General features: G+C 46.5%; 1 pseudogene; it reads left to right on the forward strand.

The window, feature by feature from the left end:
• The first annotated feature begins 24028 nt into the window (after positions 1-24028).
• LOC116834313 (olfactory receptor 5AP2-like) lies at positions 24029-24997 on the forward strand (annotated as a pseudogene).
• Positions 24998-25305: the final 308 nt, after the last annotated feature.

Here is a 25305-nt window from a genome sequence, read left to right on the forward strand (position 1 = left end):
ACCAAACTGTGCCTGTGGTCGTTCTTTATGAGAAGCATCGAGCTCTGCTGAATGAGCCGGCTGCCTTAGCTGCTGTTAGCAAAAAGCACCGAGCAGCCTGAACGGCATTACCAAAGCAACAACATCCCAGCCTCAGCACTTAGCAACACCGGTGACCCTGACCACTGAGCCAGTAGGTGACAGATTGCCCTCTTCAGGGATTGTGACCTAACATAACAGAAAACTATGAGCTAAGGAATCCTCTATTCCCCTCCCTTCAATCCACAGGTCTGAATAAGTTTTAGACATGCTGGGTAATGGAAAGAAAATGGTCCACGTGAGTTTAAAAAACAAAGTGTGGAAACATGGCCTGGAATCTGTAAGGCTAGGGCAGAGACTGTCGCCTTGAAAAATAACAACAGTAAGAAATGGACAATATTGCAAACTGTGGCCAGGATGGTTAAGACAACACACCCCAACACTAGCAGGGCAAGTAACAGAAACAAACAAAAAAACTTAGAAAAAGAAACAGACACTGTGGGAATAAATCCAAGTTTTGCAAGAGGAGGTAAACACTGCCCCTCTCCTCTCAAAGCCAGGAGAAAAACCAGGGGTACAAGTTCCCAACTGCTTTTACCCACAGAGCCCCACTCCTCCGCTTAGAGCTAATAATGTAACCTTCTTTCTCAAATATTTTTACCTACTGGTTTAGTTTTCCTTTGTATCCTTTCTCAGTTTGCTAAATTCGCTGCTGCTGTCTGTGCTTTAAGGTAAAACGTGACAGAGTAAATTAACTTCTCTCAGCTCAGGTCTTCCTCTCTTCCTAGGCTGCTCTTCCCCCCACACCTCCTACTTCTGCTCTCTCTTTGTTTTAAAAGTTATAGTTATTACATGCCAAGTAACAGAAATGTTAACGCTGTTTCTAATCCTAACCACTGACTAATATTTAAAATATGGACGTTTCTCTGTTCCATTTAATAGTATTTTTTAAAATAATTGTGTTTTGTTTTGTATGTTGTCCTATGTTGTATGTGTCATGTGACTATTTTTTTGGTTTCAGTTTTGTTGGAGCAAAAATCCATTGTATTTCTTTTTTTTTTTTTTAATATAAGTGACACCACAGTTTTTTAATCTTATGCTTGGGGTATAACAATCATAATACTAACTACTTTTTTTACAAAGCTCAAAAAGACATATAGATATAGAGATAAAGATAGATATGGAGATATATAGCCTCAAGAAATAACGCTCTTGCAAACAAAAAGAATTCTCTTTTATTAATTACAGATTTTTTCTTGAAAGATGTGACCCTGGTCCTAGTGGGGAGCCAGGTATGGTCACTCAATTAGGGTGAACTGCAAAGAATGGGGCAGCCAATCCCCACAAAGCTCATGGATATTCCAATACTTAGATTTACCAAGCCAGCATAAAAAAGCTTCTTTATTACCTTATTGGCTACTCAGAAGTCCAAACAACACAGTTCCCTTAAAGTGATCCAGCCTCAGGCCTCCATCCAGGTACCCATGACAAATATGATGAAAATTTCTGTAAATCTTATTTCATCATATAAAAGAAAAGGTTCTATTAATCCCAAAGGATCAGACACATTGCCTCCCAGGTTAATGAATGTTTCAGATCTTCCCCAAATACATACTACTGCCAATTCTTATTAACTAAACTAAAATTTATTAAAAAACAAAAGATAGAGAGTATGGTTAAAAGATCAATATACATACAGACATGAGTTCAATTCACTGAGGTTCAGATTCATAGGAGAGATGGTAAGCTTTGTAGCTGCAAAGACTTCTTTCAGAAATAGTTCATAGGTTATAGTCCAACATCCACATATTCAGGGCGGACCAGCATAACTGGGACCTCAGTCGTGTGACTCAAACTTCCCTCAATGAAGCCTAAGCAGATCTGAGATGAACAGGATCAAGACCCAAGGGTTTTTTTATACAGTGTCCTAGCATCCACTTGACCACACAGTCCTGGTTAAACAATAGACTTTTGATGTAACCTTTTGCTTTCTAAACACCATCAGTAATTAGTTACACAAGTTAATATAGGGCAATTTATCCATTAGGCAGTCTATTGCAAACTTCAAAGATACATATAGATGATGACATTATTTTACCCAAGATTCATCCAAATGTTAATATTCCCTTTTGATCGCTGAATCAATCAGTGACAGACAGCAACTGTTTAGGGGTAGCATCTAAGATACACACAATTAGTATTACTTCTAACAATCTAGGTTTACATTTCAAAGTTCTCTCCTATTTAGCTTGAATGGCCCTACTTATCGTTCGCATACTGTTCTAACATGACTTTAAAGGTGGGCTTTGGGTCATTCAGCCTGCCAGCCGTTTAACCCTTTCTAGCCATGTGTCACAAAAGGAAAGAATGTAAGGGGAAAACCTTAATATTAATCCAAAGTTAATAGTAACAAAATGTCAGCTTCTTTTTATGGTTTTTATAAACTTGTTTGAGCCCTTATTAAACATTTCAAATATAGTTATAAAATGTTATAGAAAAATGTTTAAAAATAGAACAATATATACTATGTCTGGTTATGCTGCAAACCAAACAGTTTCAACGGGTTTTGTCTCCCAATCAAAACCAAATGTCATGAAAGTTTAATATGCTCAAAGTATGTGCATACACCTGCATTTAAAATTCATTTTGGTTTAATTTTTATACTTTTTTTCTTTTATGTTATATTAAATGGAAGTAGTGGTTGTTAAAGCATGCTTCCAAACAGTTAACAAAAGTTGAATTGGTATGGCAAGCAAATTAACTCTAAAAAGCTAATAATTGGGAAAAATCGGAACAAAAGCATAGCTTGCATTATAGAGGACTTTGTTCCTATTATAGTGTAAACAAGCTAAATTAATCTTTATATCAAATGTGGGTTATTGAAAACAAGAGAAATGTAAAGCAAACAAGAAAAAACTTTATGATGTTAACCGTAAGCTGTTAAGGGTGCATCCCACAGACCACAGACACCAGAAGATGTCAGTATACAATGAAGAAATGCCCAGGCATCAGGCGTAGCAGACTGGTTAACCAATTTCAGTGTACAATATATGGACAATTGAGTACGCAGTCATCTACAGAGACATTATAGAAACCGCTAGCTGGACCAGGCTTAACTGTTGTTTAAAAATGTATATTACTCAGCAAAGTAAATTCAGGACGTTTTTGGAGAGTGTTGGGGACAACTTCTGGTACGAGTGCTGGATGAACCAACTAGGTGCCGTGCTCCTCTTGACCTGCTGCTTACAAACAGGGAAGAACTGGTAGGGGAACTCGAAGTGGGTGGTAATCTAAGCAGCAGTGACCAGGAGATGGTTGATTTCAGGATCCTGATGAAAGGAAGAAGGGAGAGTAGCAAAATAGGGACCTTGAATTTCAGAAAGGCAGACTTTCACTCCTTCAGGGAACTGAAGGGTAGGATCCCCTGGGAGGCTAATATGAGGGGGAAAGGAGTCCAGGAGACTGTATTTTAAAGAAGTCTTATTGAGATAGCAGGAACAAACCATCCTGATGTGGAAAAAGAATAGCAAATATGGCAGGCGACCAGCTTGGCTTAAACTTGAAATCTTCAGTGAGTTTAAACTCAGAAAGGAAGCTTACGAAAAGGGGAAATTTGGGCAGATGACTAGGGAGGAGTATAAAAATGTTGTATTCATATGCAGGGGTGTAATCAGGAAGGCCAAGGCATGATTGGACTTGCTACTAGCAAGGGATGTGAAGGGTAACAAGAAGAGTTTCTGCAGGTATGTTAGCAACAAGAAGGTGGTCAGGGAAACTGTTGGACCCTTACTGAAAGGGGAAGGTAACCAAGTGACAGATGATGTGGAAAAAGCTGAAGTACTCAATGCTTTTTTTGCCTCAGTCTTCACGGACAAGGTCAGCTCCCAGACTGCTGCTCTGGGCAACCCAGTATAGGAAGGAGGTGAGCAGTCCTCGGTGAAAAAACAGGTTAAGGACTATTTAGAAAAGCTGGACATGCACAAGTCCATGGGTCCAGATCTAATGCATCCAAGGGTGCTGAGGGAGTTGGCTGATGTGATTGCACAGCCATTGGCCTTTATCTTTGAAAATTTGTGGCAATCGGGGGAGGTCCCAGATGATTGGAAAAAGGCAAATATAATGCCCATATTTTAAAAAGGGAAGAAAGAGAACCTGGGAAACTACAGACTGGTCAGCCTCACTTCAGTCCCTGGCAAAATCATGGAGCAGGTCCTCAAGGAATCCATTTTGAAGCACTCGGAGGAGAGAAAGGTTATCAGGAATTGTCAACATGGATTCACCAAGGGCAAGTCATGCCTGACTAACCCAAATGCTTTCTATGATGAGATAACTGGCTCTGTGGTTATGGGGAAAGTAGGGGATGTGATATATCTTGACTTTAGCCAAACTTTTGATACAGTCTCTCACAGTATGCTTGCCAGCAAGTGAGTAGTAAGATGAGGTTCTGAAACATAAGTCCTTGTATCAGAGGCCTGGTATGAGGCCTGAGCTAAAGTCATGGTCAAGACTTTGCTGATATAAAATAAAGTTAAGCTGTGAGCAAGAGGTAGGCCCTGCTAACAGAATCTGGCATGAAGAGGGCTGATGCTGCAAAAACACACATACCTAAAAGGTACTGGGCACAAGAGATGTAAACACGTTCCCGGAGGGTACCAGAACACTTCAGCACAAGCACATTCCCCCTCAGATAACAGGAACATGCTGACCCATCCGAAAAACAAGGTTAAAAGGATAATATGATGGATAGAGTTGTATTGCTCAAACCAACATGTACAAGGTAATAGGTGACACGTAGAGGGGTTGTACCTCAATACGTCAGGAGTGAGGAGTAACTTGTTTGTATCTGTGTATAAAAATGGACCTCTGAGGGGTTATCTTTGTTTGGCCTACGGGGCAGTGGTAAGTCTCACCACTGACTGAGCTGGTCCATTGTCAGGGAGCACATATGTACTAGCAGAACTGTAGACATCTGATCCAGGGAGCTAGACTATGTTTCATTTGGCAATAAACCTGGCTGGGTGCCTTCATACCTTATCGAAGTCTGTGGTCATTGGGGTTTCTCTCGGGGTCTGCTGTGCCAGCTATCTGCGCAGAGCTAGGCCAGCACACAGCGGAAACACACACATGCAGCCGTCTGTTATCAACATTGGACAGAGCAGAGCACCACACTGGTGACCTCTGATGACACTTGGGGAGACGGAGAACAACTGTACATGGCGAGGGGAGTGTAGGAAGTAGCCCAGGGACACCAGACAGTAGTTTGGTGTGGTGTACTTGTGCCCAGGTCAGTGTGTTTCAGGTGGATCCCTGCTGACCCAGTGGCAGAACACTCCACCACTGTTAGGACACTAGACTGGCATCCAGTGGAGTAGGCTGGACCTGGGTCTCCCTTCGCCCTGCTGCAAACCCCACTCCTGGGGTGGCAGCCTCCCCACTTTAGGCCAAGAGGCCTGGGTTTGTCTGCCATCTGCCAGAGCTAAGACATCAGACTGTTCGTGCTCTGCCCGGCCTGAGGGCCCGAGCCCCTGGACGGTTCGTGCTCTGCGCGGCCTGAGGGCCCGAGCCCCTGGACTCAGGTAACTCGGGTGTGTGGCACCAGCTGTTGTAGTGCTGGATGATAACAGGGCCTGGAGAGGCTGGCTGTGTGTTACCAGCAAAACAGTGTGAGAAAAGGGCCAGCAAAGCTGGGTGAGTAGAGGGGCACAGCAGTTCCCATGGCTCCCAGACTGCACCCCAGGGGTGACAACCCATCACAAGGGGTAAATATCCTCCCCATAAAAAGACAAAGAGCAGGGGATGTAGTAGAGAGATAGAGCCTGGAGCACGGGGCCTGGTGCAAGATCTGAGGCCAGAACCAGAAGCTGTGAACCAAAGTCAGGCCAGGTATTAAAGCAGATAAACATCTAGTACATGAACTTGGCAAAGCTGTTGCTAGTGCCCTAGGCACTAGATATTTATGTAAATGCATTCCAGCTAGTACAGAGTCACCCCAGTCTAGAACAAGATCAGATGGTTTGACAGAATACTGAATAGGGAGGTTTTGTCCAAGATATCTGAACAAGGGGAGGTAACAAGCAGCTGCCACATACCCGAGGGTGCTATGGCTGTGCCTTGATGGCAATAAACCTGGTCAGCAGCCTTTGTCACCGAACTGAGCTGCTGCTCATTCTTTATGCGTAGCATTGAGGTCTGCTGAATGAGCAGGCTGCTTTAGCTGCTGTTAGCACCAAAGCACTGAGCAGCCGGGACGGTGTTACTGCGGGCAACGACATCCCAGTCTTCAGCACTTAGAAATACCCCTCATTCTGCACTTCTGACAGAAAATCTCTTTCAAACTCAGGCTCTCCCCCGCATACCACTGACCACTTCCCCTTCTCTTTCCCCAAAGAGCTCATAGTCTCGCCAGAAACTTTGCAGCTGGGAAACTGGGGCCTGGAAAGGCCACGTGAATTACCAGAAGTCACACAGAACATCTGTGGCAGAGTTGGGCACCGCCCCCAGGGCTGCCATGTCCCAGCCCAGTCCCCTAATGACAAGGCCAGCGTCCCTCTCAGCTTTGACCTAAACAGAGTTCCACAAAGGCCAGTCCCCAGGGCCTGGTGAGGGCTGGGGGTAGATCCCTGAAAAGAAGCATCCCGCTAACTGATATCCTGCTGCAGCTAGTGCACACAGTGCAGTGTATATCTCAGTGATCCAGCGCCGAGTTTGGGCACTGTATGTGAGCAGGGCTCTCCCGGCCCGTCACCCCGAGCCTAATACCCCAGATGCTGGGGCACTCTGGATCAAGACCCAGATTCTCAGCAATTTGTATTAAAAGCTGGAATGCAAAAGGAAGCCCCTCCTCTATGCTCTCCACGGGGGATTTCCCAGAGTGCCTAGCATTGGCCTCACCCTTCCCCACCTCCCGCCACACTCCTGATGACTCCAAGAAGCAGTGTGAGGCCAGTACTGAGTGCACTGGGAAATCTCCCTGTCTAAGGTTACCACATTTCAAGTTCCCAAATAGAGGACACTGCTGGGTAAGTGGGGGAGTTGATGGGGAGAGGGGTCCCATTCCTGCTGTACAGTTTCTTTCTATTTTGAATATCTAACTGTGACACTTTGTGCCTCAAAGCAGCACTCTGGAACCCCCATGTTCACCACTGTTATACAATTATGACATGTTCTTTACAAAGTCTGCCTTGTGAGGTATCATTTTAAAAGTCTTAATCTGTTGAACATTGATATCCTGTTGGATTGTATGTGCTATCATTGTATGTGGAGTTACGATGTTTTGCTATGTTTGTGTTACTGAAATGTATTGTGAGGTTGGGAACACTCACAAACAGCTTTTCTGGTGAAACAATGGAGGAGCCAGACGTGCTGATGACTCATTAAAGGGAATCCACACTCCCAATGACTATCCGAGGAACTGTCCACAATGGAGACTTCTCAGAGGGAGCACCTGGACAATGGAAACTGCTTGAGTCACATCATAGCAAAGATCTTTCCAGAAAGCTGGAAGAAACTATAAAAGTGGGGAAGTGACATCATCACTTGGCCTCACTCCCCTCACAACTCACCACCTGGAAACACATCTGGAGAACAAAGAATTTGAACTGTGGAGGTGGTCCCAGGTGGAGAAGAGTTCCAGCCCGTGTATTGAAGATTTGTAACTTGCTTGTACTACAATCTATCCAGGTGAGACACTGCTTGATTCAAATCCTGTTTAGTTCATGGAACTTAGACTGGGAATTTATTTTATTTCTTAGGTAACCAACTCTGATCTCTATGCTCACTACTTATGATCACTTAAAATCTATCTTTTTGTAGTTAATAAATCTGTTTTATATTTTACCTAAAACTGTGGTTGGGTTGGCGAGACTGGGAAATTGGCTCAGGTTTCAAAGGCTGGTGCATGTCCACTTTCCTTCGTAGAAGCGGTGAACTTAATGAATTTACACTGGTCAGACTTCTGACTGGTGCAAGATGGTAGAGTTCTGGGGCGCAAGGCTGGGGAGAATTGGCTGCAGCCTCTCTATTGTTGGTTCATGAATGGCAGGGAGAAGCATTCAGTTGGGTGTGTCCTTGCCTGTGGAAGGCTGCATAAGGGCAATCCCTGATAGCGGTTTGTGGCTTAGCAACAGCATCGCAGTGTGAGAGGGAGCACAGGCTGGTAGGACAGAGGGCTTCTAGTCCAGGTTGTACTCCAGGAAACAAGTCCCACTAACATTTATAAATAACAAGTGTAAGAGCCTCAAAAATAAATGTAAATCAAATTTAAATGTACCTTTTTACATGCAGTCAGTCCTTTCCTACTGCACTTCTTCCTGTTGGGCCAATGCATGTTTCTCTGTAGACCATATCTCTCTCAGCAGTGGTTGATGGCTCATCAAGTAGTCATGAAAGTGTTTCCAAGACATGTCCCTGGAGTTGTGCTGTACAAACAGGATCCCTTTCTGTGCCTCATCAATCAATATCATGCCACCCTTACTTCTGCGCTGCTGCCGGCAGCAGCGCTGCCTTCAGACCTGGACACCAGTGGACGTGAACACAGCTGCCGCAGCCCTGACACAGCTGAGCAGTTCAATGCTTAGGCGCCGGAGAGATCCTCAGGCCAGGCTGGACCTTGCCTGTGGGGCCCAATCTAGTAAGCATGCTTAGAGCCTGCCCTGCACAAACCCCAGCTGAGAAGGAGGTGGTCCCCCAACAATCACTCCTTCCCCAGGACAACTCCCCCTTTCCTCACCTTCCCGTTGAGCTCAGAGGCTCCAGGGCTGTGATCTCTGCTCCCATGTCCCTGCTGCCTGTCAGCCTGCCACATGAACCCACTGCTGGCAGTGTACCTTGGGCAGAGCCCATCCATGTGAGGTGTCTGGATGGGGACTCCTGCCCCATGTGAGTCTCTTATTGTTGTATTACTGTAGTGCTGAGGTGCCCCAGTCATGGCTTGGACCCCACGGTGCCAGGTGCTGCACAGCCACTGAACAGAGAGATGGTCCCTGCCTTGAGCCATGCAGAGTCTGTGTCTAGGGCAAGAGATGACAGGTAGGTGCAGACAGACGGGGAAGCGCAGGGAAGCAATGAGGCAGAACTGGTCAGCGTGAGGGGCAGCGATCTCTGCTTACCAGCAGCCTGAGGGTTGGTGAGTTTTCTGCAGGAATCAGGGCAAAGCGGAGGAGCGAGGATGATGAAGGAGCTGTGAGGATGCTCAGGGAAATCTTCCTCCTCACCTCAAGCTGGGAGATGCACCAAGGGGCTTGTTTGAAAATGGAGCAAGCGGATGCTGGAGGCTGGCAGCACGGGCTGATCAGAAGTGGGAGTCCACACATGGATGGCATGTAACTCCTTCATTTGGGGAGGCTGAGTGCACTGAGGCCACGCCCTGAGGCCCACCCCCATTCAGCCTCCTGCCCCAGACACCCCACCAATGCTCTGCCTTTGGCCCCATTCCCGAGGCTCCCACCCGCCACTTGTGGCTCTTCCCCCACACCCATCGCTTGTGCCTCTTTTCTCCATCCCCTGGCCCCACCGCCTGCTGCTCACACCGATACCCCAGGTCCCCCCTGCCCACCAGCTGGCCAGCCAGCTGGTTACTCACCACTCGCATGCACCTCCTCACCTGCTGCCATGAGGCTCCCATGTGGGCAGAGCAGGGACTGGAAGAGACGGTGCCTCGAGGGAAGAGGACGATGGGACCAGGGCCTCGGGGCAGAACATGGCCAGGGCCACAGCCGGGGAACCCACCCTTTCGGCAGCAGCACATTTCAAAGGCAGCAGGCAGGCTGTTTGGGGAGGCATAGCTTCCCCTGGCCACTTACACTCACTGCCTATGAGACCACATCTCAACAGTGTGTGGGAGACAACAGATAGGTGGCTGTGAAGGGCCTTGGAAGGGAAGATGAGTAACTTTCTGCTGTCTGACCCCAGGCCCTCCATGAGATACCCAGGAACAAAAGAGTGGTCTCAGGTTCCCATGACAGAGCCTCTCTGGGCCAATGTCTGACCTCAGAGCTGGCTCCACCCAGCATTTCTATTGCTTTCACTAGTTCCATTTAGAAATGGATACACTTTAATGTATGCAACCCCCTGGTGTGGATATAGTTACCCCATTATAAACACCTTCTATCAGCAGAGCTTTTCTGAGTAATAAACCACACTGGAAAAACAAGGAGTCCGGTGGCCCCTTAAAGACTAACCGATTTATTTGGGCATAAACTTTTGTCAGTAAAAAAAACCTCATTTATAGACTCATAGACTTTAAGGTCAGAAGGGACCATTATGATCATCTAGTCTGACCTCCTGCACAACGCAGGCCACACAATCTCACCCACCCACTCCTGTAACAAACCCCTAATCTATGTGTGAGTTACTGAAGTCCTCAACTTGTGGTTTGAAGACCTCAAGCTGCAGAGAATCCACCAGCAAGTGACCCGTGCCCCATGCTGCGGAGGAAGGTGAAAAAACTCCAGGCCCTCTGCCAATCTGCCCTGGAGGAAAATTCCTTCCCAACCCCAAATATGGCAATCAGTTAAACCCTGAGCATGTGGGCAAGACTCACCAGCCAGTACCCAGGAAAGAATTCTCTATAATAACTCAGATCCCACCCCATCTAATATCCCATCATAGACCACTGGGCATACTTACCTGCTGATAATCAAAGATCAATCGCCAAATTAATTGCCAAAATTCACTTCTTCAGATGCATGGAGCAAAAGTTACAAGCAGCTTCAGACAGCTCTGTCCGTCCCCACACCAGGGGCACAGAGATTTAACCCGATCAATTTCTAAACTGATAGAGTTAAATCAACACAAAAACTTAGAATTGCCCAGTGGTCAGTTAGTGAAATCACCCCTGTTCACGCTGGTGTCACTGAGATCCCAGCCTGTCTTGGTACATTCTTCTACAGCGCAATACTCCTAGATAGATCGACAGACTAGTGAGAGGTAATTGAAACAAAGCAGTTTGTTCTGTGAAAAATTAACATTTTTTGAAGGAAAGTTGTCCTCATGATCCCAGGATCTCTAATGGATTTTCACCTCAAGGCTGGTCAGGTTTGGACCACAGGTATAAATCCAGAACAAGTCCATGGACTCCAATGCGGTCACTCTGGATTTACACAAGAGTAACTGAGACCTGGATCTGGCTTCTCTTGTTCCAGTTGTTTAGGGCAGTTGCTGAAAGTTATAAATTATAGGTTGAAATGGTATTTGTTATGAAACAGCTCAACCCCCAGCCAGCTCTGACATTCAGTGGTACATGATAAAAGTGTAGTTCTACAGGACAGCCACCTGGTGACAGCACAAACTTAGCACTATCTCCATGAATTCTGCAACATGTGGAACTGTACAAGAACCGGAATTCCAGTTTCACAGGAATCTCTGACTTTTCAGAATTGGGGTTTGTTGCAGAACAAGGTGAACTGGTCAATTCCAGTGTTTGTGAGCCAAATTTTTCAAAAAAAAAAAAAAAAAAAGAAACAATTCATTTTGACTCAATTGAAACATTTCATTTCTATAGAATCAAATTGTTATGTTTCCATTTTGAATTTTCTATCTGAGATATAATAATGTATACCAAAATAAAATACGTTTCTAAACAAAATGTCCTTTCAAAGCAAAATAATCCATGAGGACTTTACCACTTTGTTTTGATTTACTTGTACAATAAGGATAACAACATTTCATTATTCTTGCATCTAAGATCTGAGTGAACTTTAACCCAAAACAGCCACAACTGATCACCTTGGTAACGTATCTATTGATCACTTTGGGTGTGGCCTTCCTCAGAGACAGCTCAGGAGGAACCTCTCCCCATCCCTTGGGCTGTAGAGGTAGGGTAGCCACTCCCACCCCACCAGAAGCCAAGGGGCAGGACAGGAAACAGAAGTACAAAAGGCAGGACCTGCAGGTCAGTTGGGCTGGAGTTGCTGAGGGAGATGCTTATTGCTGTTGCCAGAGTGGGACATCAAGGAGGAGCTCCTGGGGCTGCCACCTGAAGACTGACCAGAGCTCCCAGGGCTGCTGGCCGACCGAGGTGCTGATGAGCGGCTGGGACTACTGCTGACCACCGATCCCAGGAAGATGGAGAACACCTACAGCAAGGGGGGTGGGGGGGGCAGAAAACCCTGGCAAAAATCTAGGGGGAGGATATGACACCTCCCCCCACCAGGCACCTCTGGCTTCTGTCACCACAGGGTTTCAGCCCCATGGGGAGTGCCTGCCAGGGCTCAGGACTTGAGCTCGAGCAGGGCTGAAGTTCCAAACCTTGGCAGGTGCCTCCCACAAGGCTGAAGCCCTGAGCCCTGGCTACTGCCTCCCCTGGGGCTGAAGCTCTGAGATCCCCCTCCCTGCAGGACAGAAACCCCTACTCTGACCATCCTACCATGGGGCTAAAGCCCCAAGCCCTGGCAGGCACACCCCCAACTCTTGAACTTCTGAAGATTGTCATATCCGGCTCGGAGGGTCAGTAATTTTGCCACAGCTGATCTATGCAAATAAACTCTGCTTGTGGGGTCCTTTCCTCCAGCTGATCAATAGATGACAGGAGCGAGCTCAGTCAGACCCCTGGAGAACTCAGTCAAATAGTCAGGCCTCTAATGGACATAGTTACAGCAGTACAGAACCTGGGTGATGACCAAGCCTAAGTCCCAAGTGTTGGGCACACTAATGTAAAATACAGTGTGCATGTCATGACGGCCATGCTATTACAATGTGCCTTGAAACATCCCGAGCAGCACGGCTGCTGGGAAACATCTAAAGTCAGTTCCTGATACCAGACCACAAACAGGAAACTGGGCAGACTTGCCAATGGATTGTCTGTTTTACATTTTCTATTTAGAAAGCTGTTCCCGTCTTGCTCACCCATCACATCCCCAGCTCCCTGTTCTGCAATTTCTCTGCAGCCAGCAGCCCGAAAGTAGAGTATTTCCCTGTGGTCCTTATTTGGCTCCAAGAGCTGGTGATGGGGATGCCCCAGCAGGAAATTAAGAACCTTGAACTTGGGGTTTCAGCAGTAAGACGAGGAGAAGGTGGTGATTTGGGGAACATTTTGCTTTGAAATATCAGCTGAGCCAGATAATTACAAGGAAGGGAAGGAAGGCTCTGTGGTTCGGGCCCTCATGTAGACTCTGGGATGCTTGTGTTCAAGTCCTGCTCTGCCACTGACTCCATCTGTGACCTTGACCAAGTTACTTCCAGTGTCTTGACTTCCAAGCAAAGTATGTGTTTACAGTGTGAGAGCTCATGCACACTGCTGTCTTTCTGGGAAAACAAGGCACTGTAGCTTTTTCTGCAATGTAGCTAGGTGAGGTCGAACCCAGGTAGAGTGTGCAGAGCTGACCTCAGCCAGCTATGTCACAGTAAAATCTGCCTAGGCCTTGTCTCCACTAGGGTTTTACAGTGAGAGCTGACACTCGTTAGTTATCAGCCTGAAACAAAAATACCTCATTTGGCAGAAAAGATTGAGATCCAGGGAGGCTATGTCTTTCTCCTAACCTGCAAGGCCCTCTCTTACCTCACAGGCAAACTGCGAATATAAATACCCTGAAGGTGGTGAAGGCTCAGATACTGCAGTGGTAGGGGCTAGATATACACCTACAAGAGACAGACACAGATTCTGTCAAATGAGGGTTGGGAATCATAATGGACTTTAACTAGTTCAAAAAAGTTTTCCTGATCTGATTATCTAGTCTGGTTGTCATGGGCAGCCAGAGCACACAGTCATGAGACAGGAGTCAAGAGTCAGCTACACCAGGATGCCAAGAGCTCAGAAGCAGGAGACAAACTGGAGATCAGAACAGGTCAGGCTACTGGGAAGTCAGAGGCAGGGGACAAACTGGAGGTTGGGAACCACAAGTCACAGGCCAGGCTTCAAGCTGGGTCAGGGTGCCAGTTCAGACAGCTTCCTGTTCCTGTTGCCAGCTTCAGTGGGGCCAAGCAGAGAGCTGGGGTGTGGCTGTGTGACACACTGGGGTCCAGTCCAGAGCAGGGGGCTGTCACCCCTGCCCTGCAACCTTGAGTGCCTCACTGTAATAGCTCAAACTGGTCTTTCTAGCATGCAAACCTTGCCCTGAGTGTTTGTCTGTGGCTGCAGCCTGCCTGCCTGCCACACCCTTGCTCTCACAAGCCTTGGGGTGTCTTTTTTTTTTTGTTTATACTTGGAGCTATACCTATCTCCTAGAACTGGAAGGGACCTTGAAAGGTCATCAAGTCCAGCCCCCTGTCTTCACTAGCAGGACCAAGTACTGATTTTTGCCCCAGATCCCTAAGCGGCCCCCTCAAAGATTGAACTCACAACCCTGGGTTTAGCAGGCCAATGCTCAAACCACTGAGCTATCCCTCCCCCCCGGGTGACCCCAACATGCCCCCAATCCCAGTTTTACCCCCAGAATTGTATGTCCTGTGCGGCCCAGCCCTCTCCTGGACAGTACAAATATATAAAGGCTGGTATTCCTTTAAGGGAATAATATACCAACTTGTATAGAGTTTCCCAGACACTTCAACTTAAGCACACTGATCTAGATAAAACAGTAAAACAAGTTTATTAACTACAGTGAGACAGATTTTAAGTGAGTACAAGCCATGAGGCATAAAAATCAGAAATGGTTACAAGAAAAATAAAGATAAAATGCTCACTAGTACCAAACTTAGCAAACTATGTTAGATCCAAGCAAAAATCCTCACCACAGGCTTCCAGCAAGATTACTGAGCAAACTCTTCTGGTGAAGACCCTTCCCCCAAACTCCAGTGGCTGTTTTCTCTTGTCTTCTCAGGCACAGAGAATGTGACAGGCAGGGAGAGAGAAAGGGGTGTCTTGGAGCGTTTGCTCCTTTTTAAAGTTTCAAACACCCCCTTGAAAAAAAACCCATTTCCAGCTGGGAATTACGGGACAAAGAAGGAAGTGGAAGGATTTTCCCTGTTTTTTCTACCTGTTTGAGCTTCCTTTTTTATTCCTCCCTCCTTGATGACCCTGTTTACCACTTAAATGAAAACTAAGGCAAACACACCCTACTTCGTCCAAGACAGGCCCATTTGACCAGTTTCGTGCTACATGAGTTTTGAACACCATGCAGGGGAATCTGGGAACTTCACATACAATGTTGCCACAGATATTTTATTAGGACAATACTGACCAGCAAATGGTGGCACATTACAAGTCACATCAAATGATGCTGTAAAGGTGCAGGACTCACCCCTGTGGCACCTCCTGCTGCTCATCTCAGGGAATTAGCTCTTTTCCAGCCTCCAGAGCACCCTCCGCAGGCCAGTGTCCCGCTTGTAGCTAGCCCCATGTATCTCCCAGACCTCAGTATCCCTTTACCCTGGGGCTGCCCCCTGGCAATACCCCACCAGTCTTTATGGGTCTCCCCTCTCTGGGAAAGCCCCAACCCTCTAATCCCCACCTTGCCTCAGTCTGGGCTACTGCCAGCCATCACCAAGCCCCTGCAGACTGCAGCGTAAAAGTCACTCATCATAGGCAAGGGGGTTCACACCTGCTGCCTTTCTCTGCCATCCAGTACCTCTAGGGGCCTAGGACCAGGCCTTTCAGCCTGAGGAGTTGCCAGCCTGGAGTTCCCCAGTCCTGCTTCACTCCAGTACCCTTTGGGGCTCAGGCAGCTGGATCCATCTACCTCCTCAGCTAAAGGGTGACTCTACCAGCTCCTGGCTCACTGGCCTTTTGTAGGGCCAGCTGTGGCTGCTTCCTCAATCAGCCTAGTAGCTGCTTTATCCCAGCCACAGCCCTCCCCAGGGCTATTTTTAATCCGTCCCAGGCAGAAGCGGGTGATCACCCCGCTACAGATACATTACCGCCTTCGAGGAGCAGTGGGCGCTGTCCAGGGTTCTCTGCTCGGTGTCCCCGTCCGGCTCCCTTCTTATGACCCTCTGACCGCACTCCCATCCCTGTTCTTTTATTAGTTGTCCCCCGTAATCAGTGGGCTTCTGTGATCCTGTGGGTCCTCCCCTTAGGCTGGGGAAGGATCCTTTAGCGGTGGGCGGGCTTCGCCCACCCACTTCCCGGAAACCCAATAGATACAGATACAACCGCGTCTCGAGACAGTGGGTGTGTCCGGGGTCTCTGCTCAGTGGTCCCGTCCGGCCCTTCTTAGACCCTCTGACCCACTCCCGTCTGTTCTTTGATTAGTGTCCCGTAATCAGTGGCTTCTGCTGGTCCCTGTGGCCCCTTACGTCGTGTGGAGCGATCCTTTTAGCGGTGTGTCCAAAGTAGATAGGTTAAGGTAATTTCTTTGCCTGTCAAGGTGAACAAAGGAGGAACGCAAACACCGACCAGCAGGACCACATTCAGAGAATGGACTTTTAAAAGTCAGGGCGGAATTGTGTACTTTAGGGCTTTTGTTTTTCCCAGCTAGGACGGAAACATCTGTTCTGCTAACATCCTTATCTCCTTTCCTAATATTGCCCAAAGGCTGATACAAAGGCCACAAGCAATAGGCTGGTTATATGCATTGGTGGTATTACAGGGCTGTTGATTTGCGGACTGGTTTAAAGGGGCTATCTTTTAACGTCAGACGTTTCATTCCTAATTTCCTATAAGCAAAAGCCGTTTGATTCTCGAAATTGCTATTCATAGTTTTTGGTATTTTTTCTTTTTATATAAAGTTCTTTTTAAAACTTGTGGGAGTTTCCCTTTTCCTATGAGGCAAAGGGAAACATCTCTGTTACCAGCTATTGTCCCCCTCACGGAAGATAGAGCGGGGAAGGGACAGCATTAATTCCTGTGGATTATTTCTATTGTTCCAGGGAAAGAACAGGCACGGGAAAGAGAGAAAGAATCAAACCTGTTCCTTGTGTTCGGTGTTTTCTCTAGTTACTGCTACGAGACAGAGGGGGGGTGGGGGGAACCTCCTGGTGTGTTAGCTGTCGATTTAGCTTTGAATGCCTACACTCGGGGAGGTAAATACTCTCTTGGTTTGGCATCAGGAGTAAGTAATGCATCGCCCACGCCTCCCAGGAAGGGGGGGAAGCTGGGGAATGAGATAGGGAGACCCAGGGGTCTGGGTCTTGGGGGTCTTCCCAAAGGAAGTTGGGGAGTCCACAGAGGGGGTCCCCCAAGGAGTATTTGGGGAATCCAGGCTGATAAGAGCCTAATTCTTATCTGGTGGCAGCGAAGTAAAATCCAAGCTGGTAGTGAGCTTGGGGGAGGTTCAGATAAACACTCAGATGTTGAACTCTAAGTCCAGATTTGAGACAGACGTTTATTACAGGTGGGCGGGCTTTGCCCGCCCACTTCCCGGAAACCCAATAGATACAGATACATTACCGCCTTCGAGGAGCAGTGGGAGCTGTCCGGGGTTCTCTGCTCAGTGTCCCCGTCCAGCTCCCTTCTTATGACCCTCTGACCACACTCCCGTCCCTGTTCTTTTATTAGTTGTCCCCCGTAATCAGTGGGCTTCTGCGGTCCTGTGGGTCCTCCCCTTAGGCTGGGGGAGGATCCTTTAGCGGTGGGCAGGCTTCGCCCACCCACTTCCCGGAAACCCAATAGGTACAGATACATTACAAGTTCTGATTACACTAGTGACTATGATGCAAATACAAGGGTGTATTCCATCACAGGCTGTTCCCATGAACCCTATGAACCAAGATTTGGGTCATGACACCACCCCCTCCCTTTCGCCTCAGAGTGATGTGGGCACAGATTTCTCATAGTGGCTCCTATGGAAGAAGCTTAAATGTTTTCTGCTGGCTCTGAGTGTATTCCTCTGGGTTGTAACCTTTCCAGTCAGTCAGGTACCATAATTTACCCCCTTTGATCTTAGAACCAAGGACTTTGCAAACAGTGTATTCCTCCTGACCTTGTACTTATGCTAATGGGGGTGGTGATTGGGCTCTTTGGAGAAATGTGTTCTCAGTGTAGGATTTCAGAAGTGAAATGTAGCATACAAGGTGGACTCTGAGGGATTGAAGGAGCTGGAGCCCAAAGGTGATCAGGCTGATTTCTCAGCTAAACCAGTATGAGTGAAGAAACCAGTAGTCTAGTTTCTGTGGGGGTCTGTGCATGCAGAGGTGTTCAGGAGAAAGCCATAGTTGACAAAGAAGGCACTATAGCCTGTGGATGCCTGGTCTGCATTATATGAGAATTTGGGATATGGTAACAGTGAAGACCAGTCACCCTAGTGATGGTTGGAGTAGCATTGTAAATATTGCTCTAGGATCTGATTGATTCTTTCTATTTGGCCATTTGACTGAGGATGGTAGGCAGAGGACAGGTGCACATAGACTCCTAATATACGTAGGGGGCTCATGCCAGAAATGGGCAGGAAACTGAGGACCCCAGTCAGAGGTTACATGCTCTGGGAAGCCATTAAGACAGATTACGTTGTTTATCTGGAGCTGGGCAGTTTCCTCTGCAGAGGGTAAACTCAGGCAGGGAATAAAGTAGGTCTTTTTGGAAAAGCAATCCACCACGGTGAGGATAGTCATGAAATCACTGGGTTCTGGCAGTTCCACCACAAAACCCAAGGAAATGGCCTCCCATGACTGAGATGGGGTGTCCAGAGGTTGGGGGAGACCACAGGGGTTTTGGCATGGGATTTGGTGTGGGCACAAACCTTGCAGGAAGAGACAAAGGTCTCAGTTGTGGGGCACAGACGGGACTTCCAGAAGAACTGGGACATTAATCATTGGGTTTTTTATTGCCTTAAATGTCCTGCCAAAGCAGAGTCATGGCAGAGTTGAAGAGCCGCCATTCTCACAGGTCCTAGGAGAATGCAGATGTAGACTCTTACGAATGTGATCTGCTCCTGGTTGTCGTGTGGTCCTCAGTCGATAATGGCCATCTCGTCAGATGGAGTTCAAGAGACAGAGGCAGAACAGAGGAGCCTGAGCAGATCCTGGCACTGTGTCGCAATGAGGAAATTATGGAACTTAAAAATTTTGGCTGGTTCTGGGCTGGGGCCTTGTGGGTTGGAGCCATGTCTTTGGGACAAGACATCAGGCTTGCCATTTCTAGGTCTAGGGCAGTAGGTCAAGATAAAGTTGAATAGGGAGAAGAACAGGGCCCACTGGCGCTGTTTTTGGTTTATGGCCTTGGCCCTCTGCAGATACCCTAGTTTCTTGTGATCAGTAAACACTTGAACTAGATGATGGGCCCCTTCCAAGTACTGTTGCCTCTCTTCAAAGGCGGTCTTAATTGCCTACAGCTCTTTGTCCAAGATCTCATAGTTTCACTCAGCAGGGGTGAGTAGTAGGCAATGGGGAGCATTGCTTGGGTCCATGCTTCTGGAAGAGGACTGCCCAAAATTGCTGTGCTGGGGTGCTGGCTTCCTCAGTGAAAACTTGCATCATGTCTGGGTGGACCAATACTGGAGCAGCAGTGAAAGCAAACTTTAGCTGCTTGAATGTGTGCTGGGCCTTGGGCAACCAGTGGAACTGGACGTCCTTCCAGAGTAGAGCAGAGAGGGGCTCAGCTTATTTTGAAAAATTCAAGATGAACCTCTGGTAAAAGTTTGTGAAGCCTAAAAAACATTGCAGGAGTCTGCCCAGGGGCAGACAGCCTGGACCTTTCATGGATCCATCTTGATTCCTTCCAGGGACAGGATGAAACCGAGGAACTCAGCTGAGGTCTGATTGGATGTAAACTTCTCAGGTTTAGCATAGAGACAGGGTATCATAGTCTCTCCAGAATTATGAGGCTGTGATTGATGTGTTGGCCAGATCATCTGAGAAGATCAATATATTGTCTAACTGACCCAGTAAGTGTTACAGCACATTGTTAAGGCTAAGATTTTGTCACACATATTTTTAGTAAATGTCACGGACAGGTCATGGGCAATAAAGAAAAATTCAGTGAAGCCTGTGACCTATCTGTGATTTTTACTAAAAATATGCATGACAAAATCGGGGAGCTACAGACTGGCCTGTGTATGCCCTGGAAAACCTATGCCTATACGTCTGGGGACGGAGGTTCCAGCTACAAACCGACCTGCTGTGCTAAAATGGCTTCATACTGCCAAGAGAAACAACAAAAAACTTCTTTGATGGAGTTTAGCTCTCCAAGATTATGATTTTGAAATTCAACACATTTCAGGAGCTTCTAACAAAGTACTGATGCACTTCTCCCGTAGAAGTTGTTCCAGCATGCAGCTGGTTTAAAATTGTCCTGAAATGTGGAAAAACTTGTAGTTTACATAATCAGTATATATGTAACGTGCATGAGACTTGTCAGTTTTTATCTGTCTTATTCTAAGAGTTACTAGAAAAATCCCCGCCATGTGGTTCCACACTGTCTGAGGATTTGGAGGTGTCATAAAAGATATTAAGGTTAATGCTCTTTTACCTGCTCAAGGGAACAAGCTCAGTGACCTGGTGACGCCTGACCAAGAGGACATCAGGCGGACAAAAAACTTTACAAATCTTGCGTGGAGCGAATCCTTTGTGTGCTGTTTGTGTTTCTTTGTTCGCTCTTGCGGGCTAAGAGACCACGACGTCAACCAGCCTTTCTTCGTCCAACGGCTTTCTAACACGTCTCTCATGTTAAGATAGTAAGTACAGCAGAAAAGTGGATTGATTTTATGTTGTTTTCTGATTTGGCAAATGTGATTGGCTCGATGGATATTTTACCTCTGTTTGCTGAACTTGTAGCTTAGGCGAGGGGAGAGGTCACGGCAGAGAACAAGAATAAAAAGAAGAGCCCTTCAGTCATAGTAAGCGCTGAAGCGCAAAAAAAACCCTCTTAACATCATCTTGTCTGGATTTACAAGATAAAAATTATTTTTTCTTTCTTTAATTGAAAAGCGTTCCCTTTTTAAGAAACCTGAGTTGAATTTTTTTTCTTCGAGTAATACCCAGGGGGAGGCCGTCTGAAACTCACCAGGAGGCCCTGGGGGTGTGTGTGTGGGGGGGGAAAGAGGAAGGGGAAAGTTAATTCCTCTCTGTCGTTAAATAGTATTCTGCGGAAGGTGGTATATAGTTGGGAGATCCTGCACGATGAGGGATACTCTTCAGGGGTGTAAATCGTCGCATTGATGGGAAGGAGTCTGCGGGCTAGGGGGAAGGAAAGGAGAGAGGAGATAGGTTTATTCCTCTGTTCGTTGTTAAGGAGCCCAAGGGTTGCGGTCAGAGGCGGTGTATTGTCTAGGTCCCCAGGGGAAGTATTTGGACAGCGAAGTATGGACAAAAACACGTATAGTTATCCGGCTGACTAGAGAATTTGTACAACCCTGAAGCCATTTTATCCGCCATTGTCATAATCGTAAGCTGAAGCAGAATTAAGACAAAATAAGGTAGAATGGTCGTAGCTAGATCGCATTGAGTCACTCCACTGATATGGACGCTAAAGTGCCAATTGTGGAAGAATTTCTCTTCTTAGACAGCAACCATCACAGACAGAATTGGAGGAGTTTTGGCAGCGGCCAGTAAAGGAAAACAGCCATGCGAGATCAACAAGGACAAGGTGGGCAGAGTACAAGCACTCCGTAGACACCAGAAGAAATCCCATTTTCACTGTTGAACAAGACTAGAAAGACCAGAGAGGCAATTGCCTACGAGTAACAGTCTGGCATGCGACTAGGGGGAAAAGACACTATCAGCACGGTTACACGGCTCGGCAATGAGAAGCGAGATATCTGACCAGATTCTTGACGTATGTGTCAGCCGCTTGGTTGCAAAGAAAGGCCTAACAGCAATTTGGCTGAAATTGTATATTAACTAGTTCGGCCCTATGCAGTCAGTATATAAGAGACCTGTCGAATCATTTCCCTCTCATTTCGAGCATTTGTTGTGTGGATTCCTGAGCACACTGGCATCTGGAGTACAGTGACCAGTTTTGACGAAATACAAAAACACTATTATTTTTGGTGCTGCCACACTATCAAGACGGGGAGTGCTCGGACACCAATCAAAAAATCTAGTGGCCGATAAAGAAGATCGCAAAGGCCAAGGGAGGAAGCAACAAAAAATGATTATGGGGCTGGAAGCACGCCAGCCCCCAATGACTCGGATCAGAGGGAGCTACGGAGCGAAGCTAGCAACTGAAGTTTGGAGATGAAGTTGATATAACCGTACAGCGAACTCGACAAACAAAATGGGAAAGAGGAATGGTGGGCGTCATTTAGAACAAGAGGACATCGCCGTGTTCAACCTTAATCGAGTCTGCAAGCAGAGATCAAGTGGGGGGTGGTCTCGGCAAAGGAGCCGTGCAGGAGACTGTGGGAGTGGCTGAGGACCGGTTCTCTCAAATAGGTGGCATGATGAACAGAAGCAAGTCGCGCGGTAGATTCGACGTATGGTGGTCATCAAAATTGGACCTAAGCGGGGAGCGAAGGTTAGGATGATACCTAGGAAAGCACGAATTTCACTTGAGGAAACAGAGTCCTGCCAGAGCGTAAGGATGCTGTAGAGAGCACTGGTGACGATACTGCTGATAGAAGATTCCCTAGGATGAGGGTAGGTTGATGGAAAGTTTGCCAGGTTCCTTTGCACCTTGGCCTGTCAGCATATAATACAGGCCGGCTGAGATGATTTAGTTGGAAATTGGTCCTGCTTTGAGCAAGGTGTTTGACTAGATACCTCCTGAGGTCTCCCCCAATCCTAATATTCTATGATTCTACTAATCAATTAAAGGCAGGTAAAGCTGTCACAAACATCTTGGGATTTTAGACTCTGCTTTCAATTTCCTGATTTCTGTGCATTCAAAATCTCATACTGAATAGTTCAGTAAAAGAGGACGTGTTTTTTCCTCTCTGAGTTCATGTACATTTATAATTTGATGTGAACTTCACTAATCTCTTTGCCTTGAAGATCTCCTGTTTTAGGGAGTGCAGAAGGTTCAAATACACTGAGTGTTACCTTGCCTTGCTTCTCGCTCTGCTAGCTGGAAAGATGATGAAATCTGATATTAACAAATAGCCTGACCCAAAGCGCACTGAAAGAAATGGAAAACTCCCCTTGGCATCAATCTGTTTTGGATCAGACCCCCTACAGTGAGTGGGAACACTACATTCTTAGGAAATAGATGAAAATTGCCCTTCTCCCACAAAAACAAACAGATCTCTTTTGCATTGAACTTTCCCATGGAAATGTCAACATTTTTACAACAAATAAAATAATAATCAATACAAATATTGTTATTAAGGAGTCCTAGCAATGTAGGATGGAAGGGACCTCATGGAGTCAAGTCAGGCTCCCCATGCTGGGGCAAGACCAAGTAACACCAAGAAAACATCCCAATGGGTGTTTCTCTGACCTGCTCTCAAGCACCTTCAGCACTGAGCGGTCCAGATGTTGATCTGTCTAGCTGAAGTTCCTCATGCTTCCCTTCTCCTTTATAGGCCAGTCTTGTTGGTTTGACTACATCTCCCAGTTGCTCCATTTCAAAACCAAAATACTTCAGATTTCAGCCAAAATAGGCCACTGCCAAAATAGTTTGGATTTGGAGTTTTATTCATAAAAGCTCAAAAATTTCCGAGGGGATAGGTGGAAATTTTGACCAGCTCGACATAAAAAGCCTCTCTTAACAGAGAGGGTAATTAACCCTTGAGATGATTTACCAAGGGTTGTGGTGGATACTCAGTTTACGGACAATTTTTAATTCAAGATTGGATGATTTTTTAAAAAATATGCTCTACTTTACAATGAAAACAATTGGAAAAAAATTATGACCTGTGTTATACAAGCAATTAGACTAGATTGGGGGGGTTAAATTTATCGTCTGTGAACACCTTGGGATCCACATACTATATCCAAGGGGTCTTCCAAAGGTTGTTGTTACCATAGAACACTGCTTTTCAACCTGTGGTCCGTGGATTCCTAGGGGTCCGCAGATTATGTCTACAATTTCCATCTCCATTCAAAATTTTGGATTCATCCGCAAATGAGAAAAAAATCCACTAGTCTAGATAACCAAAATGGTTCCTTTGGGCTTTGGAATCTATGACTAAATTGAATTTCCATTGTTTCAGCATCTCTTAAGACATAGCACGAGACTCCACTGTACATCAGATTTATTGTTGTGGTACCCATTGCTTCTATCTCCTCCTCTGCCTCTTCTTTGACTCAGAGCACAGGGACAGGAGAAATGACTCCCGGAAACTGCACCAGAGTGACTGGCTTCATTTTCCGGGGAATCATTGACAGTCTAAAGCTGCAAAACATCCTCTTTGTGTTCTTCTTTGCCATTTATTTCTGCACACTGGTGGGGAATGTCTGGATGATTGTGCTGACTAGCGTTGACTCCCAATTCCACAGCTCCATGTAATTTTTCCCCAGCAACTTGTCCCTCTTAGATGTTGTCTCCTCCCCTATGATTACCCCCAAGGCGATGCTCAGTTCCCTAATGAAGAGTAAAGACATTTCTCTCTCTGGGTGTGTGGTTCAGTTTTTTCTCTTCTCCTTCTGTGCCAATGAGCTTTGCCTCCTGGCTGTGACAGCCTACGATCGCTTTGTGGCCATCTGGAACCCACTGCTTTATTATGTCATCCTGTCCAAGAAAGTCTGCTTCCAGCTAGTGGCTGGATCTTCCCTATGCGCCTGTGTCAATGCCATTGTGCATACTTGTACTGTATTCAGTCTGTCCTTCGGCCACTCCAGTGTCCTTGATTGTTTCTTCTGCGATATTCACCCACTCCAAGAAATCGCCTGCTCTGACTTTCATATCAATAAGCAAGTGCATTTCATCTTTGCAGCCATTGAAACAATAGGCATCATTCTCATCATCCTCATCTCCTACACTTACATCATCTTTGCCATCCTGAGGATCCACTTCACAGCAGGAAGGCACAAAGCCTTCTCCGCCTGCGCCTCCCACCTGACTGTCGTTTCCATTTTATATGGGACCCTGATCTTTACATATTTATGACCCTCTTCTGGCAGCTCAGTGGAAAGGGAGAAAATGGTGGCCGTGTGCGATACGCTTGTGATCCCCATGCTGAACCCCCTGATCTACAACCTGAGGAACAAGGAGGTGAAGGATGCCCTGAGGAGGACAATACACCAGAAAATTATTCCTCAACTGTATGCAAATTATGGGGACTGGTTTTTCTGATCAGTACTGGAGTGCAGATATGAGCTAGTTCTCGCTCATTAAGTCATTGTGCAGAAATTTCTGTCATCATGTGACTTACAGGAGAAAACAATATGGAAATGGAACTTGAGCCCGATAATGAAGGAAGGCGCCATTTCCCTTGAAAAACAGTGTCCAGGAACTGTGTTACAGCTTCTCCTTTATTGCGTGATATGTGATTTCTGCAGTATAGACACCTCCCCCTGCTTGTTCCACTACCTTTTGAACTATATTGGTTAACTTAGCAGCTGATCTAAAGAGAAGATGCTCAGACTGTAATTATTTCCATT

This window comes from Chelonoidis abingdonii, chromosome 11 (genome assembly GCF_003597395.2).
Source record: "Chelonoidis abingdonii isolate Lonesome George chromosome 11, CheloAbing_2.0, whole genome shotgun sequence".
Lineage (NCBI taxonomy): Eukaryota > Metazoa > Chordata > Testudines > Testudinidae > Chelonoidis > Chelonoidis abingdonii.